A 16497-nucleotide genomic window follows, 5' to 3' on the forward strand; every position below is an offset into this window, starting at 1 on the left:
AGCTCCCAGCTTGGCCCTTCCTATGTACCATGTGATCAGGAGGATGCCCAGACCAAGGTGTGCGGCAGGCTTCCTTCGCCCTGTGGTGAGGAAACCGTGGGTTGGCAGAGACAGTGAGAAGGGGGAGCTTGGGTCTTGGTAAACAACACTAGTGGAGACCCTTCCCCAGACCTATCCTGTGGATCTGGACGCCTCTGTTAGGTTCACATGCTTGCTATCTTTCCTAACCTTCTATCCTGTCAGAAGGCTACCTCTAGCCTGGGAATGAGGCTTCTGACACTGGGGAGGAAGCTGGAAGGCCCTGGAGGGCTTCTTGTCCTGCTTCTCGATGATTCACCCTCCTAGGAAGTTCTGTTAGGTGGGGAGGCGGGAAGTCACCTCCTCCTTCCCCATGACTCCAACTCCCTCTCTGACAGGGTCTTCAGGATGTTGTGAGGCAGTGTCCAGCCAGGATGAGTGGCAGAGCCCTATCTGGGCAGGTTCTGAGCCTGGAGACACATGGTGACACAGGTGGGCTGATCTTGAGAGTGAGCTGCCCAGCGTCCCTCTTAGGCTCTGCAGTCTGCTTTCTGGATTGCTTTCTGATGCCCTGTGGTTTTGCAGAACCACCTTGAGCCTGTGTGCCCGCCACAAAAGGAAGCTGGACAAAGTGGTACAAGGCTTCTCTTCTTAAAGAGTAGCATTGAAAGGGGCCGGCAAGTATCCATATGATCCCTCAATCGCCAGCCTTGGTGAATACAATGTATCTATGAATGAAGAAAATGGCGAACTGCAAGCCAAGGCAGCCTTAGTCTTTAGGTGGGAGGAACAAATGCTGAGATTCTTGGGTGGAAGGAGGGTGGGCTACATGGAGGAGAGGCAGCCTGGAGCTGTATGTAGCTCAGTTGATATATTGTTTGCCCAGCGTGTAGGAAACCCTGGATTTGATTTTTTTTTTCTCTCTCTGAAGTTAGCACTTTTGATTCACAGGCAGCCACTTCTTTCAGCTTAACTAGCCCAGAACATTGATTTCAGTTTCAGTTGCCCCCAGCCCTTGCCCAGCCCCTTCTGCCCACTCCATGCGTTCCACACAACCAGCATTCTGAAGGGGATGCTGTCTATGTATTGGTAACTGTCTTCCTCACTCTGCTGCCCTGAAGGGTTATGTTCTATCATCTGCACACCTGGGGTAAATTTCTTGTTATGCTGCTTAGCTCTCTTTGGATGTGATAGCATTTTGGTGAAGGTTTTGGCACCTGTACTCGTGAGGGAGGGCTATTGATCTGTCACTGTTTTATGCTTGTAATATCTTTGGCTTTGGCATGAGGGTGACACCGGACTCATAGATGGAGTCAGGAGAGACCCCTCTGCGGCCATCTTCTGAAAGTGAGTGAGGAGAATTGGTGTGACTTCATCTTTAACTATGTCGGATCCTTCCTTCTGCAGCAAACTGGTCCTGATGCTTCCGCATTGGGAGAAAATTACAATCACCTCCTCCCGATCCCTGGATTCCACAACAACCAACTGAGGATTGGACAAAACTGTATCTGTACAGGCTTCTCGTCAATATCTCCTAAGCATAACAACTATTTTAAAATTTTACATTATAGTAGATATAAGTAATCTACAAATGAGTTGATTATGTAAGAAGATGTGTATAGGTCCTACACAAGTACACTGTTTTATATAAAGGACTTGAGCATATGCAAATCTGGGTAAGGGGAGGGAGGGGTCCTATGACCAACCAGTTACCCGAGGGACCGAGAGACAGGGTGATATTTCTTTAATACACATACACAGATCTTTCTCTTCTTTCTGATTCCCACCCCCCTCTTTCTCTCTTTTAACAGGGTCTCACTACATAGACCAGGGTGACCTGAAGCCCACAACCTCCTGCCTCAGCCTCCAGAGAGCTGGTATTATAGGCATGAATCAACATATTCTGATTCATCAAATTTCTTTTACAGCCTTGAACACATTATCCCTCTGGCTTATGTTCCGCATTTACCCTTCTAACAGAAGGGATCCCCCAAGCAGAATGTTTAAAGATATATATTTTAAAAAAACAACAACAAAATCTTTACTCTTTTTGATGTTTTCTATACTTTCCTCATGAAAGAAGAGGGAAAACTGATTAAATAAATGAGCAAAATTTGTTATTTCTGATAGTTTTTTGTCTTGTAAGAACTCCATTTTGTGAGCATATGTTTGTCCCTTCGTGGGTGTGTCCTAGTTAACGACCGTCAACTTGACACAGCCTAGAATCACGTGAGGAAAACAAGTCTCAACTGACTAATAATTGTCTTTATCAGGTTGGTTCGTGAACACGTCTATGAGATATCGTCTTTATTGATGGAGGAAGGCCCAGCCCACTGTGGGTGGTGCTGTTTCTTGGGCAGGTGGTCCTGAGCAACTACAGAAGAAAATGAGCTAAGCATAGTCTGTGAGGCAGCCAGAGAGCCAGCCAGCAAGCAGCATTCCTTTGTTTCCTACCTAAGTTCCTGCCCGGACTTCCCTTCTGACGTGTAAGATGAAACAAATTCTTTCCTCTCATAAGTGGCTTTTGGTCAGAGTGCTTTATCACAGTGACAGATGCAAATGTGCGTGTGTGTGCATGCGTGCGTGCGTGCGTGCGTGCGTGCGTGCATATGTGTGTGTGTGTGTGTAGGTGAGAGATCAACTTCAGGTGTCTATCAGGAGGAACCATCTACCTTGTTTTTATTTTTGAGACAGGGTCTCTCTCTCTCTCTCTCTCTCTCTCTCTCTCTGTCTCAATTATGGTTTTTTCGAGACAGGGTTTCTCTGTGTAGCTTTGCGCCTTTCCTGGAACTCGCTTTGTAGACCAGGCTGGCCTCGAACTCACAGAGATCCGCCTGCCTCTGCCTCCTGAGTGCTGGGATTACCGGCGTGCGCCACCACTGCCCGGCTGCCTGAGACAGGGTCTCTCAATGGAACCAATTAGGGTAGGTGGGCTGGCCAGCAAGCCTCAGGGATCCATGTTTCATTACCTCCTCAGCACCAGGATTACACGGTCATGCCTCTGCACCCTGATTTTTATGTGGGTGCCAGAGACTGAACTCAGGTTTTCATGGCAAGCACTTCACTGACTGAGCTACCTCCCCAATCTCAGAGAACTTCATCCTTTATTCACTCAAATACATTCATTGAGCATTAGGCACGGGATATAGAAACGAAGGGACAAGGTTGCCAGACTCCAAGGCGCTCACTCTGAGGAGGGAAGGCCCCTGTCTCAGCCCGGTGCTAATCTCCCAAGGACCAGAGCTCCACTATCCTACCTGTCAGTCATCAGTCAGATGCAGCTTTTGGGTTAATCCACACTGAGCCGGGTTTTTGGGGTAAAACGTAATTCAGATGTTAATGGCTTAGCACGAAAGATGTAAGATACATTATTCATAATTAATAAACGTATCTACCTGTTGGGTGAGGTGGGGCAGGGCTTTGTGGAGGTCATATGCATGTGGAGGTCAGAAGACAGCTTGCGGAAGTCCGTTCTCTCCTTCCACCACATGAGATCTGAAGATCAATCTCGGTCGCAGGGCTGGGCAGCAAGGCCCTTTTCCCTCGGCTGAGCCATCTCCCTGGCCCTCTCACTCATAGTGTGCTTTATCTCGATGTTGTGTTGAAATGATGATGCTTTGTGGCTCTAGGGTTAAATAAAATAAATGGTGAAAATTAATTTCATTTGCATCAAATTACCACAAACCCAGTGATGTTAAACAACCACAATCTGCTGTCTCATAGTCATGAGCCCCAGATCTGGCCAGGACATGCGGCTTTTGGAGACTAGAGGGGAGAATCGAGTCCCCACCTCTTGCAGCTTTGGGAGCTGCCCCAGACTCCTTGAATTTGTGGCTGTACCACTTCCACCTCCTGTTGTGCCAGCCTCCTGTCCATCTTGTGCAAGGCCACTTGAGGCGGCATCTACTGGATCACCCAGATAATCCTGGGTGACTCTCCTCACCTTGAAACCCTCAATGACGTTGGCAGAAGTCCTTCCCCACAAATGAAATACTATTTAAAGGCCCTAGAGGGCAGGACCCAGTATACTCGATATGTTTGGGTGCTTGTTATTCAACCTACTCTGTGTGTGGCTTGCATTATATTTCTGTGGAGCAGCTTCAGCCCATAGTAACCCAGGAAGCTCAGGGAAAGTGTCATAGGTTCAAAAAGGGCAGATGGTTTGTTTTGTTTCTGGTTTATTATTATTGTTGTTGTTGTTGTTGTTGTTTTTAATTTCTCAAGACAAGATATCTCCATGCAGCCCTGGCTGTCCTGGGACTTGCTCTGTAGACCAGGCGAGTCTCAAACTCATAGAGATCCACCTGCCTCTGCCTCCTGAATGCTGGGATTAAAAGTGTGCACCATCACCATCCGGCCTCAAGCAGGGCAGATGGAATTAGAGGGGTGTTCCTAGGAACCCCCTTGGAATGGTTGCTGCAGTGAGAACACAGGGGAGCCTGACAAAATTGTTGAGAGAAGAATCTGGAAGAATGTGTGCATGATGTGGCCTCCACCTGACCTCCTAGTGAGCCTTTCTGAGCTACAGCCCATGCATGCCAGACTTCGCATTTCTCAGTCTCCTTTTCTGTTAGGATCTTGCTTATGTAGTCAGTCATGTCCACTGTACAGACTTGAGGGTAAGGAATTGGCACAGGAAGCATCTTCCTTCTGCCTTGCACCTTGCTGCTGTTGATGTGCATGCATGGTATGGACACTGGAACTTTCCACAGCTGACTTCTGGTATTCAGTCTCCAGTTTGGTGGCCACAAAGTTGTTGGAATGGCTTTTTGATCCCTTGATCCATTATGAGCATGGTTCTGGAAGTCAATGGTCCCTGAGTGGGTCCTCATTTTTTTTTTTTAAGTTCCCTGATAGCACAAGTGAGGGGCAGTTTCCCCAGGGATTCTTTCCAGCATGTTCTTCTGGGGTCTGCTGCAGGGGTAGCTGGTTTCTCCAATCCTTCCAGTGCATTTTCTAGCAAAGGAAAGCAGCATACAATTCTTTCTATTCAAATTAGCTAGGCTGGCCCCTGTCTTGGTTACTTTTCTATTATTGTGAGAAGACACCATGACCAAGGCAACCTAGAAAAGAAGGTGTCTATTTGGGGCTTACAGTTTCAAAGGGTAAATTCATGACCATCATGGTGGGGAACATGGCAGCAGGCAGGCAGACATGGCACTGGAGCAGTAGCTGAGAGCTCACATCTTGAGACAGAATCATGAGGCAGAGACAGCTAACTGGGAAGAGCTTGAGTTTTTGAAACCTCAAAGCCCACCTCAGTGACACACCTTCTCCAACAAAGCCACATCCCCTAATCCTTCCCAAACAGTTCCACCAACTGGGGACCAGTATTCAAATATATGAGCCCATCAGGGTTATTCTCATTCAAACACCACAAACCCTTTCTATGTAGGTGACTAATACAGAGGGCTGGGAATAGAGAACAATAGGCCACTGTAGGTTGGGCTAGGCAACTTGGATTTTCTGCTCTGAGCAATGAAAACACAGAGGAAGTCTGTAGGCAGGAAAAACCCAGGGAGGAAATGGGATGACACAGTCATGTCTCAGGAAAGTCTCTTTACTTCAGGGGAGGCTGAGCCACCCCACAGACAGCAGAAGTATGGGCTCTCTCTCTCTCTCTCTCTCTCTCTCTCTCTCTCTCTCTCTCTCTCTGTCTCTCTGTCTCTGTCTCTCTCTCTCTCTCTCTCTCAGACAAGGGTCTCATTACTGTAGCCCAGGTTGGCCTCAAACTCACAACCTTCCTGCCTCAGCCTCCCAAGTGCTGGAATCACAGGCATATACCATTATGCCTGGCTTGTGACCAACCCAAGAATTTAGGGAGGGGTATTCCTGCAACCAACTTGGGTATTTAGCCTCCTACACATCAGAGGCTTTATTTGCAGGATGCCAATCCGAAATGAACAGCAGAAAGGACTCTCCAGCAGAAACTATTGTGACCATCTTTGTAACCAAGGACCAGACTCCACATTAAGGTCCCGACAACAGAGCAGGAAAAGGCCACAGGCCAGTCTCCATCTGCCTGAATTCACACAGCCTCCACTGTCAGTCCGCTGCACTGTACTAAAAAAAGACAATGACTCTTCAGGTCCTTTGGAGTCCCTCTGAGCCTGGGCCTGCAGCTTTTAGGTCTTTCTCCTTGAGAGGGGAGAGTGAGGGGCAGAGAGAGAGAGAGAGAGAGAGAGAGACAGAGAGAGAGAGAGAGAGAGAGCCTTTTTTTTGTTTTTTTAAGACAGGATTTTTCTGTGTAGTCAGGGCTGTCCTGGAACTCACTCTGTAGACCAGGCTGTCCTGGAACTCGGAGATCCGCCTGCCTCTGCCTCCCGAGTGCTGGGATTAAAGGCTGCCACCACCGCCCCAGCCAGATCTTCTTTTTCTAGCTGAGGAGATCACGATCTTTACAACAGGGGGCAGCTCTTGGCCTTGGTTGATTCTTTCAGACCTGTGACTTTTAACCTATAATAACACACATGACTAAAGCCTTAGTTGATCCCTTGCCTCTGCAGGGTAGGCCAGGCCCAGTCCAAGGACATCTTTATGATGTGTGTCCACACCCAGGGCAGAGTAGGCCCCATGTTGTCTCTAGTGCCAGGGCTGGAGGGGCACAGGCACAGCCAACATCCTTCAATTCACATTTTATTGTTCATATAAACGATCAATAAAAATGTGGAATAGTCACGGAAGTTCCCATCTCTTTGTGATGTGCATACACAGAACTTTATAGAAACACACATGAGCTACACATGTGAATGTATATGAGTACTTACATTATAAAAACACATGTCCATGATAAAGTAGACACACACATATAAGTTCATACAGGATATTGTGCACATCATAAAACTATAGAGAGACCATGAAAAATAAAAAATGAACAATACCTTAAAATGATTCCATGGTGTTTCATTAGCTCAGACCCTTTCTGCTCTCACGATGAGAACAACGTGATTGAATGTGCTTGTTTATTTTTGAAAAATCTTGATTTTATACTTTGTGGAGCAGGGATTTGAATGTCTTATTTAAAATCTGGTTTATTTCAAAGTTCAGTTTTTAATGGCTGCCAAGGATGAAAAACAGGCCTCATGAAGACACCTAGATCCAGACGGACGAGGTGCATTGTGGGGCTCAGCTCAGGAAATCGTGACATTAATTCTCAATTTTCAATTCCATCCACCAGTTATGAAGAGGTTTTGTTCAAAACTGGCTTGCAAATTCTCATCTTCTCTCATGTCAATCAGTTGTTCTTACTGAGAAATTGGAATAATGTTGAATTTTAATACTTCCAGCAAATGGATTTTAACCCACTCAAACTCTTCATTTAGAAGAGTTGTTTTTTTTTTTTTTTAAGCAAATTAAAATTTTCTTTTCTTTTTTGTTCCTTGTTTGAAGGGCAGATATGAAAGATCTTGGAAATGCATGAGATTTTTAGCCGCTAAAAGCATGAAATAATGAGAACGCTTCTAAACTTTGTCTCCAAATTCCCAATGTGTTTACCTCCCTATCCCAGCAGTATCTTAGCTGATAACTCTTCCAACTTCACCTCTATGGAATAAAGATGTCCGCTACAGTCCACTTGATAGGCATAATTAGTTTTCCCTGCCATACGAAATTGTGTCTTTATTGGGGGAAATGCTGCTGTTTTTTTGTCTTGGTACAGGAAATCTCTTTCAGTCATTTGCCTACCTTTAAGTAAGTGTGTGTGTGTATGTGTGTGTGTGTGTGTGTGTGTGTGTGTGTGTGTGTGTGTGTGTGAGAGAGAGAGAGAGAGAGAGAGAGAGAGAGAGAGAGAGAGCGAGCATGCGTGCAAGGTTTCACTCTGTAGTCTAGGCTGACTCACTATATAGCCTAGACTAACTTGGAACTTGTAGGTAGGCGGTTCTCCTGCCTCAACTTTCTGAGTGCTAAGATTACAGGCATGAGCCACCACGCCCTACAACTGCTACTTTTTAAGGATTATTAATTTAGTTTAATCAAGCATTGTAAGCTGTGACTTCATTGGAACTGGGCACATGGCAGTATCAGCATGCCACAGTATATTAAAAGTAAGCAACAGAGCAAGGATAAGTCTGTTGAGCATCCCACCTAATGGAACATTCTCACTCCTTCCAGAAACTGACTCATACAGGGGATATGAGCGGCCAACAATCAGGAGGACGTGGGTCAGGTTAGATGCCAAACGTTAGAACTCTCGAGTTTCTTGCTTTTGGACAGAAAAATACATATATATTAAATTCTAACTTTCTTTCCCACATTCTGCACAATACCACTTGGAGGGCAATCTTGATGGAATATCAGGCCAGCTGGGACTGGGGCTAAAGACCCCTTTGACACCTGAGCGACAGAGTCAGGAAGCTCAGGACTTTGCCTTCTAGGGTTCTCTCTGACATGTGTGGATGTGGGGCAGTGGGTCGTGAGGTCCCTTCACCCCTATCCCCTTTACTTCACCCACACTGCGTATAGTCCTGTGGCTTCAGGAATGTAGCCAAAGGGATATGAGCATGCTACATTCCGGGGCCAGGGCTGGAATCCTGACATCTCTGCTGTGCTCTCCGAGGGCAGTCCTGGGTGGGCCTGAGGGTGGATGCCTATGTGCTGTGTATGTGCTTTGTTCTTTCTGCTCCTCCACACTTTCCCTCATCCCTGCTCTCACAGGACAGGCAGGCAGGAGCCACACACTCAGAGAGCCTCACTCAGATGCTCTCTGGACCAGGGAATCTGTATTTGGCTTTGAGAACTGATTTGCTGGTTCTTAGACCTGAGAGCTAGATCTAAAAGGAGAACCAGGCTCTGTGTCTACAAACAGAGCCCCGGAGTTGAGGGTAGGGGGAACGTCACTATCACCCTTGGGCCTGCCCTGCTTGGACTCCTCAGTCTTCCTAAAGGAAGTGTTGGGACGGTTTTGAGGGCATCTGTCCCTGACTAAGAGCTGCTGGACTCTCTGCCTAGGGTTGGCCAGGAGTGGGTATCCTTGGCTAGTTTATGAGCTATCCTTGTGCAGCCCTAGGCCCATTAGATGAGCAAATCATCCTGCTGAGTTGTCACTGACTGGAGAAAAAAAAACACACAAAAAACCATAAGGCGAGTGAGATGCTCAGTGGGTAAGAGCAGTTGCCGCTGGGTAAGAGTGGTTGCTGCACAAGCCTGAGGACCTGAGTTCAATTCCTGCAATGCACAGAGAATGGATTGTTGTCTTCTGACCTCCATGGATGTCACGGCATGAATGTCTGTACTCACACATGCGCACACCCCATAATAGCAAAGTGACAACAACCAGTAAAGGAAAAGTACTCTGCTGGGCATGGTAGTGGCGCACGCCTTTAACCCCAGCACTTGGGAGGCAGAGGCAGGCAGATCTCTGAGAGTTCGAGGCCAACCTGGGCTACAGAATCAGATCCAGGACAGCCAGAGCTACACAGAGAAACCCTGTCCTGAAAAACAAACACCCCCCCCCAAAAAAAAGGAAAGACAGAAAGGAAGAGAGAAAGAGAGAGAGGAAGAAAGGCAGGAAGGAAGAAAGAAAAAGAAAGAAAGAAATGAAGGAAGGAAGGAAGGAAGGAAGAAAAGATTCGTTGCTCTTGCTCTTTCTGGGCTGTCCAGGGAGCTTTGCTCTGCTGTGATCATTGCATTGGGGGGCCCACTACACCCCTGGAGCTATGAATCGTTATTGAACTATAGTATCTAACAGAAACAGTCTCAGAGGGTTTTGGGTCCGTTCTGGCAGAGATGTCATGGTATTGCATGATGGGGAGAGCATGTGGTAGAGGCTTCGCATCACAGGCAAGCAGAGAGCAAGGCAGAAATCAGGGTGCAGCTGGAGTTTTCCTGTGTCCACCCGGCTCCTGCAGCTGCTCAGATCCAAGTAAACACACAGAGACTTATATTACTTATAAATTGTATGGCCATGGCAGGCTTCTTGTTATCTGGTTTTTATATCTTAAATTAACCCATTTCTATTAATCTATAAGTTGCCACATGGATTGTGGCTTACCGGTACTTTATATCTTGCTTCTCATGGCGGCAGCTGGTAGCATCTCCTGACTCAGCCTTCCACTTCCCAGAATTCTCCTCTCTGCTTATCCCACCTATACTATACGTCCTGCCTGGCTACTGGCCATTCAGCATTTTATTTATCCATCAATCAGAGCAACACATTCACAGAATACAGAAAGACATCCCCAGCACCAGGGGATGGGCATAACCCTCAAGTACCCTCCTCTACTGACTTATGCTAACTATACCCAAATTCCTAAATCTTCTATGGTCTCTCAAAGTAGCATATTCCCAGTTAGAGAATAAAGGGTTAAAAGCGTGAACCCATGGAGCATGTTTAATATTTAAGCAACGAACTTGGCAACCAGTGTGCTGTGTGTTCCCCAGATTCAAGTTTCCTTTCCCTAGACTGTGTTTCTCAGTTTTCTCTGCAGTTAGGTGAGGTCATGGACTGAGTTATGGCCAGGATGTGTCCCAAAGGCTAGAAGCCATGCTGTATTCTGGTTTTGGTTCTAGAAAAATCTGCCTTGGCTGGCTCTCTTTCCTGCTTGCTGATCAGCTGGGAAAGATCCAGAAGAGCTCATCAAGACCCTTGCTGTGCTGGGATGGAGAGGAATGGGATTCCTGTGGACCTACCAGATATGAATGATACAAAGTTAACTGATCAGTTAATGAAGACATGCTCTTGTGTCAGGCGGTGGTGGTGCACGCCTTTAATTCCAGCAGCCAGGAGGCAGAGGCAGGCGGATCTCTGAATTCGAGGCCAGCCTGGGCTACAGAGCGAGTTCCCGGACAGCCACAAAGAGAACCCTGTCTTAGAAAGCAGGCTGGATGCAAACTGGAGACCAGATCCCTGGTCTGGGCATGGGCTGGCAGGGTGGAGTCAGTCCATCTGACTGAAAGAACTTGATCAGCCCTAGGCATGGATTCTTCCTCACAGCCTTGAAGTATGAGCCTAGCCTGGCTGACACCTGAACTTTGACTACGGGAGACCCCAAGCAAGGAACTCAGTGAACTCTCATGGGCTTCTGTCTTGTGTAGGTGTGAGCTAACAGGAAGGTGGGACTAGGAAGGTGCTCCAGTTGGCAAATGCTTGCTTGCCAGTCTGAGGACCCTCACTTTGCTCTTCAGAACCCATGTGAAAAACAAAACAAAAACCCTTAATTAAGAAGCCATCTGCAATTGATAACTTCTGGCCAAGGGAAAATCTGTCTTCTCCCTTGGAGTGTTACTGTATATACAAGCACACTCTAGGGCAAGCCCCATTTCCAGGAGTAGGTGACCCCACAAAATGAACTCTATTTGGTTTGTTAGCTTGTTTGTTTGATTTTGGCATTTTTTGTCTTTATTGTTGTTGTTGTTGGTTTAGTTATATTTACTTATTTATTTATTTTCAGTTTTTTGAGACAAGATTTCTCTGTGTATTCCTGCTGTGTATGTCCTGCTCCTCTGCTGAGATTAAAGGTGTCCACTACCACTGCCCAGCATTGGTGGTATTTTATTTTATGTACATTGATATTTTGCCTACATGTATGTCTGAGGGTGTCAGGTCCCCTAGAACTGAAATTATAGATAGTTGTGAGCCATCATGTGGGTGCTGGGAATTGAACCTGGGTCCTCTGGAAGAGCAGCCGGTACTCTTGACCACTGAGCCATCTCTGCAGCCCCTTGTGGTTATTTTTTTTTAGAGAGAAAGAACATAAAGTTGGATGGGTAGGGGGGTGAGGAGGATCTGGGAGGAGGTGAGGGAGGGGAAGCCATGATCAGAATATATTATATAATACCAAACCAACAAACCAGTCAACCAATCAATCTTGGCGTGGTGGTGTACATTTATAATGCCATCCTAAAGAAGCAGAGTCAGGTGGCTCCCTCTCTGCACCACCTGCAGCCTGTCAGCCTCCTCTACTTAGCAAGCTAATGAGAGATCCCACTTCAGTAAACAAGGTGGAGGCTCCTGAGTAACCAGTGACACCCCCCAGGTTGTCCCCTGCCTTCCACCTGCATACTCACACATGTGTCTGCACACACATGAACATGCTTATACATGTACACACATGCATGAGTATGTTCATACATGTGTGCGCACACATGAACATATTCACACATGTACACACACAAATGTGCTCACACATGCACACACACACATGAACATCCTCACACCCAAAATAAATGGATATTGGTTGAAGCCACTGAGTTGGTGTTTTCTTTTTGTTGTTGTTGTTGTTGTTACAAAGTAATAAAAGAAGAGTCCAAACCACAAGGTTAAATATTCCGAAGTCCTATGTCAAACTCCATCACTGTTAAAGTATGTTCTATCCATCTGTTGTGACATGTGTCTTCACAATAACCACAAAGGCTCGGGTCACGGTCAGAGTTCTCTGAGGATTTGGAGTTCTGTGCCAGAGGCGGCTGCCTGGGGGAGGGTTGGCCCCTTGGATCCTAGGCCTTGCCTGTAGTCTCATTTTTCTTATCATCTCATTTCTGTTTCCATCTTGGACCAGAAGATGCGGAGAGCCCATTGCAGAGAAGCCAAATTCCGCTCACTCTTCTGCAGACAGCTGGCCCTTGGGAGCAGAGTGTGGTTTGCCTTTGGTTTCCTGCCTGATTGGGGAGGAACACTGCCCAGATCTGTGTGCAAGGTGAGACCTAGAGAGGAAGGCCACGGCTCTGGTGGGCATGTCCACTTGGACTCGTCATCCCCCATGGGTGGCCAGAGCTGTTGGCTCCTTTACAGCTGAGGACACAAGGGAAAGGCCTTTCATGTCCCCATTTATTGTGGTAAAATGCATGTGCCATAACTTCCACGAGTGACATTGAATACATTCACAATATTGTGGGAACACTATTTCTATCTAGTTCAGGAACATTATTATTATTTTTCATTCCAAAAGGAAGCTCTTTCTCCATTAACCAGTCGCTCTTCTCCCTCTACCCCACTAATCCATGCCCCATCTTTGTGGCTTTATCTATTTTGGATATTGTGCATAAATGGTATCTATGTACATGTGACCTTGTGTGTTGAGATTTGTTCTCTGAGCATGACTTCAGGCTCCTCTGTGTTGTACACGGCTTCATTCCTTCTTCATGGCTATGTCCCAGGGCTAGACCATGCTAGTGTCATAGATGGCGCTGGGCTGGGAGTGAGGAGAAGCCTGCTGAGAGCTCTCTTTCTTTGTCCCTTTCTGCTCTGTGCATTTGGGGACCTGTCACAGTAGAATATGCTATTAAACCTGGGGCCCCCAGGAAACAGCCGTCTCGTGATGTCTCCTGGTCTCTGCAACCTGACCCTGAATGGTGCCTAGGGACATCAGCCACAGCTGGCCTAGACCTGTCCCGAGAGGTCCCAGGGACTGGTTTCCAGTTCTCTCTAGTCAGGGTGTTCCAGCTGAGTTCAGGAAAAGCCACAGCCTGTTTGTGGTGACAGTTTTGAGGTCACAGAGGGTGTCAGGGGAGGAGTGCATGGCCTTGGGAGTTGGGGTTGCCTCACTGCTGTGTCTGGAAGGCAGGGGGAGCCTGGCTTGGCACCAGGGAACGCAGTAGGCCTCAAGAGCGGCTTAGATCTTCACCAGAGGAGCTCATTTTTCCAGAGAAACTTAATCCCACTTTGTTTGTACTCTGCTCTGCAGACGCCTCAAATGAGGAAACCGCTGGAATCTTATTTGAAGGAGAATTTGGCTCCAGAGCCCCTTCCTCACTCACTAGTGGGACAGTGCCAAGACTTCAGTCCCTGCCACCAACTCCAGCAAACCCCAAACCACAGGAATGCAACCCGGTCACCTGGGGACAACGGAATGAGGTGGCCTGACAGCATGGGCCGCAGGCCTTCAGCCTGTGCTGTGTGGGTGGGTGGGTGGGGTTGTTTTGTGACAGGGGTATTTGGATTTGGGGTCCCCAGACCACAGTGTGGATCCAAGCCCTGCCGCTCTGGTCATGGGATCTTGGGTGGTCACCTCTGTGATCAGCCACACTCACCTGGCCAATTCGGCCCTCAGCCAGACCCATGTGAGGAGTTGACATTGGCCAGGAGAGAAGAGCCACAGCCAGGGATGATGGGAGGAGGGAAGGGTAGATTCTGCCAGTCTTCGGGCCCCATGGGCTGAGCTAGGGGGGCTCTTAGTGCAGCTGCTCAGGGTCCAGTAGAACATCACTCAGAGAGCAGACACTGTTCCAGGTACTTTCCAGATTTGATAGCTTTTCTCTTTACAGACCAGGAGATGGAGGGAGGGTGAGGGGACAGTGACAGGCACTAAGGACAGAAGCAGGGGGTAGCAGCCAACCCCCAAAGGGACGCTCTTTCTGCACAAGCCACTGGTCTCTAGTTTGGTGTCAGACTTGTTTCTTGGTAGGGTTCTGGCTAGAATTAGGGTTCCCCACACCACTGTCTTCTTTTTCCTCCCCCCCCCCCCCCCCCGCCTTCTGTCGTGTGTCTGTGTTTATGTGTGCATGTGCAAGCACACGTGTGTGGAGAGTGGGAGTGGCCGGCCGTGGAGGTCAGAGAACAAGCTCAGGTGCCCTTCCTCGAGTGCTGTTTCCCTTGTTGTTGACACAGAGCTCTCTTTGGCCTAGAACTCACCAAGTAGGTTGAGCTGGCTGCTCAGTGACCCTCAGATCATGCTTGTTTCCTACTACCTCAGTGCTGGTTTTATAAATATGCACCACCAGGGACTTTCGCATGCTAGGAAAGCACTCTACCACTGACTAACATCCCTAGGCCTTCAAAAGAAATGTTTCTTTCTTTCTTTTTTTTTTTTTTTTGGAGCTGAGGATCGAACCCAGGGCCTTGCGCTTGCTAGGCAAGTGCTCTACCACTGAGCTAAATCCCCAACCCTGAGAAATGATTTTTAAGACAGATCTTGCTAAGTTGTCTGTGCTGGCTTTGAATTTCCAATTCTCTCACCCACCTCTCAAGTAGCTTTAGATCCGCCTGGAATCATACTGGTTCTGAGATGGAATGGACCCGATATTAAATTGTCTGCTTAGAGATGAAAGCACCCAGTCTTAAATGGAAGCAACTCATCCTAAGTCATCTGGGCAGATCACACATCTATTCCAGTCTTCATGGACCATGGACTTTGTGCTCAGAGGAGTAGGGAGGCATGAGGGATTTCAAGCTGGGCAGCACCCACCCAGATGTGTGTTTTGGAAAATTTATCTTGACTCTTAGTGATGGCCTGCTAGAACAGGAGGGCAGCTGGAGGGCTGAGGGAGTGATGGGGTGAGACATTTAAGAGATGATAGCTTTGTCGAGCGATGGTGGCATACGCCTGTAATCCCAGTACTTGGGAGGCAGAGGCAGGAGGATCTCGGTGAGTTCGAGGCCAGCCTGGTCTACAGAGTGAGTTCCAGGACAGGCACCAAAACTATACAGAGAAACCCTGTCTTGAAAAAACAAAACAAAACAACAACAACAAAATGATAGCTTTAGAATGCCAGAAGGCTGCAGAGCTGGCTCAGTGGTTAAGAGCACTGGCTGCTCTTCCTGAGGACCTAGGTTTAATTCCCAGCAACCACAGGGCAGCTCACAACCATCTGTAACTCCAGCCTTAGGAGATCCAATGTCCTCTTCTGGCCTCCAAGGACATCAGGCACATATGTGATACATGGACATATATGCAGGGAAAACATACATACACATTTTAAAAAACTGCAAAAGGTTTGTTTTTAGTTGTGTGTGCGTGCGTGCGTGCGTGCGCGCGCGTGTGTGTGTGTGTGTGTGTGTGTGTGTGTGTGCTAGTTTGTGCACATTTAGGTGCAGGTACCTGTGGAGGCCAGAAGAGAGCATCATATCCCTTAGAGTGGAGTTACAGGTAGCTGTGAGCCCCCCTATGTGGGTGCTGGGAACTAAGACCTGGTCCTTCCTAAGAGCAGTACATGCTCTAAACTACTGAGCCACCTCTCTAGCCCAGTGGTTCTCAACCTTCCTAATGCTGTGACCCTCTAACAGTTCCTCATGTTGTGACCCCCAACCATAAAATTATTTTGTTGCTACTTCATATCTGTAATTTTGCTACTGTTATGAATCACAATGTAAATACCTGATATTCAGGATATCGGATATGAAACTGCAAAGGGATTGTGACCCACAGGTTGAGAACCACTGGTTTTGTTTGCTTGCTTGTTGGTTTTTTGTTTTTTGAATGCTGGCTGTGACTAACGGCTGGAACTACAGATGGTGGCTTGAAAACTGTCTAGACGCTAATGCTTGTGAAGTCAGCCAGGAGAATCGAGGCAGGATCACTTTTACTCACTGCCACGTCCCCAGGGCACAGCACAGTGCCTGGCACATGGACAGGTGCTCAATCAATGTTTGTTGAATGGTCCTCTAATACGCTCAAATACCAATGATTAAGTGAATCCGTGAATGAATCGCCTGCCCAACCCAGGCGGGGAAAGTGTGGCTTTGATCAGAGTCTTCCGTTTCTGAGAAAACCCAGCGGTTCCGGTGTCTTTGATCTGGAGCCTTAATTCTCAACTGTCCTGCCCCAG

The sequence above is a fragment of the Onychomys torridus genome, chromosome 8 (assembly GCF_903995425.1).
Source record: "Onychomys torridus chromosome 8, mOncTor1.1, whole genome shotgun sequence".
NCBI lineage: Eukaryota > Metazoa > Chordata > Mammalia > Rodentia > Cricetidae > Onychomys > Onychomys torridus.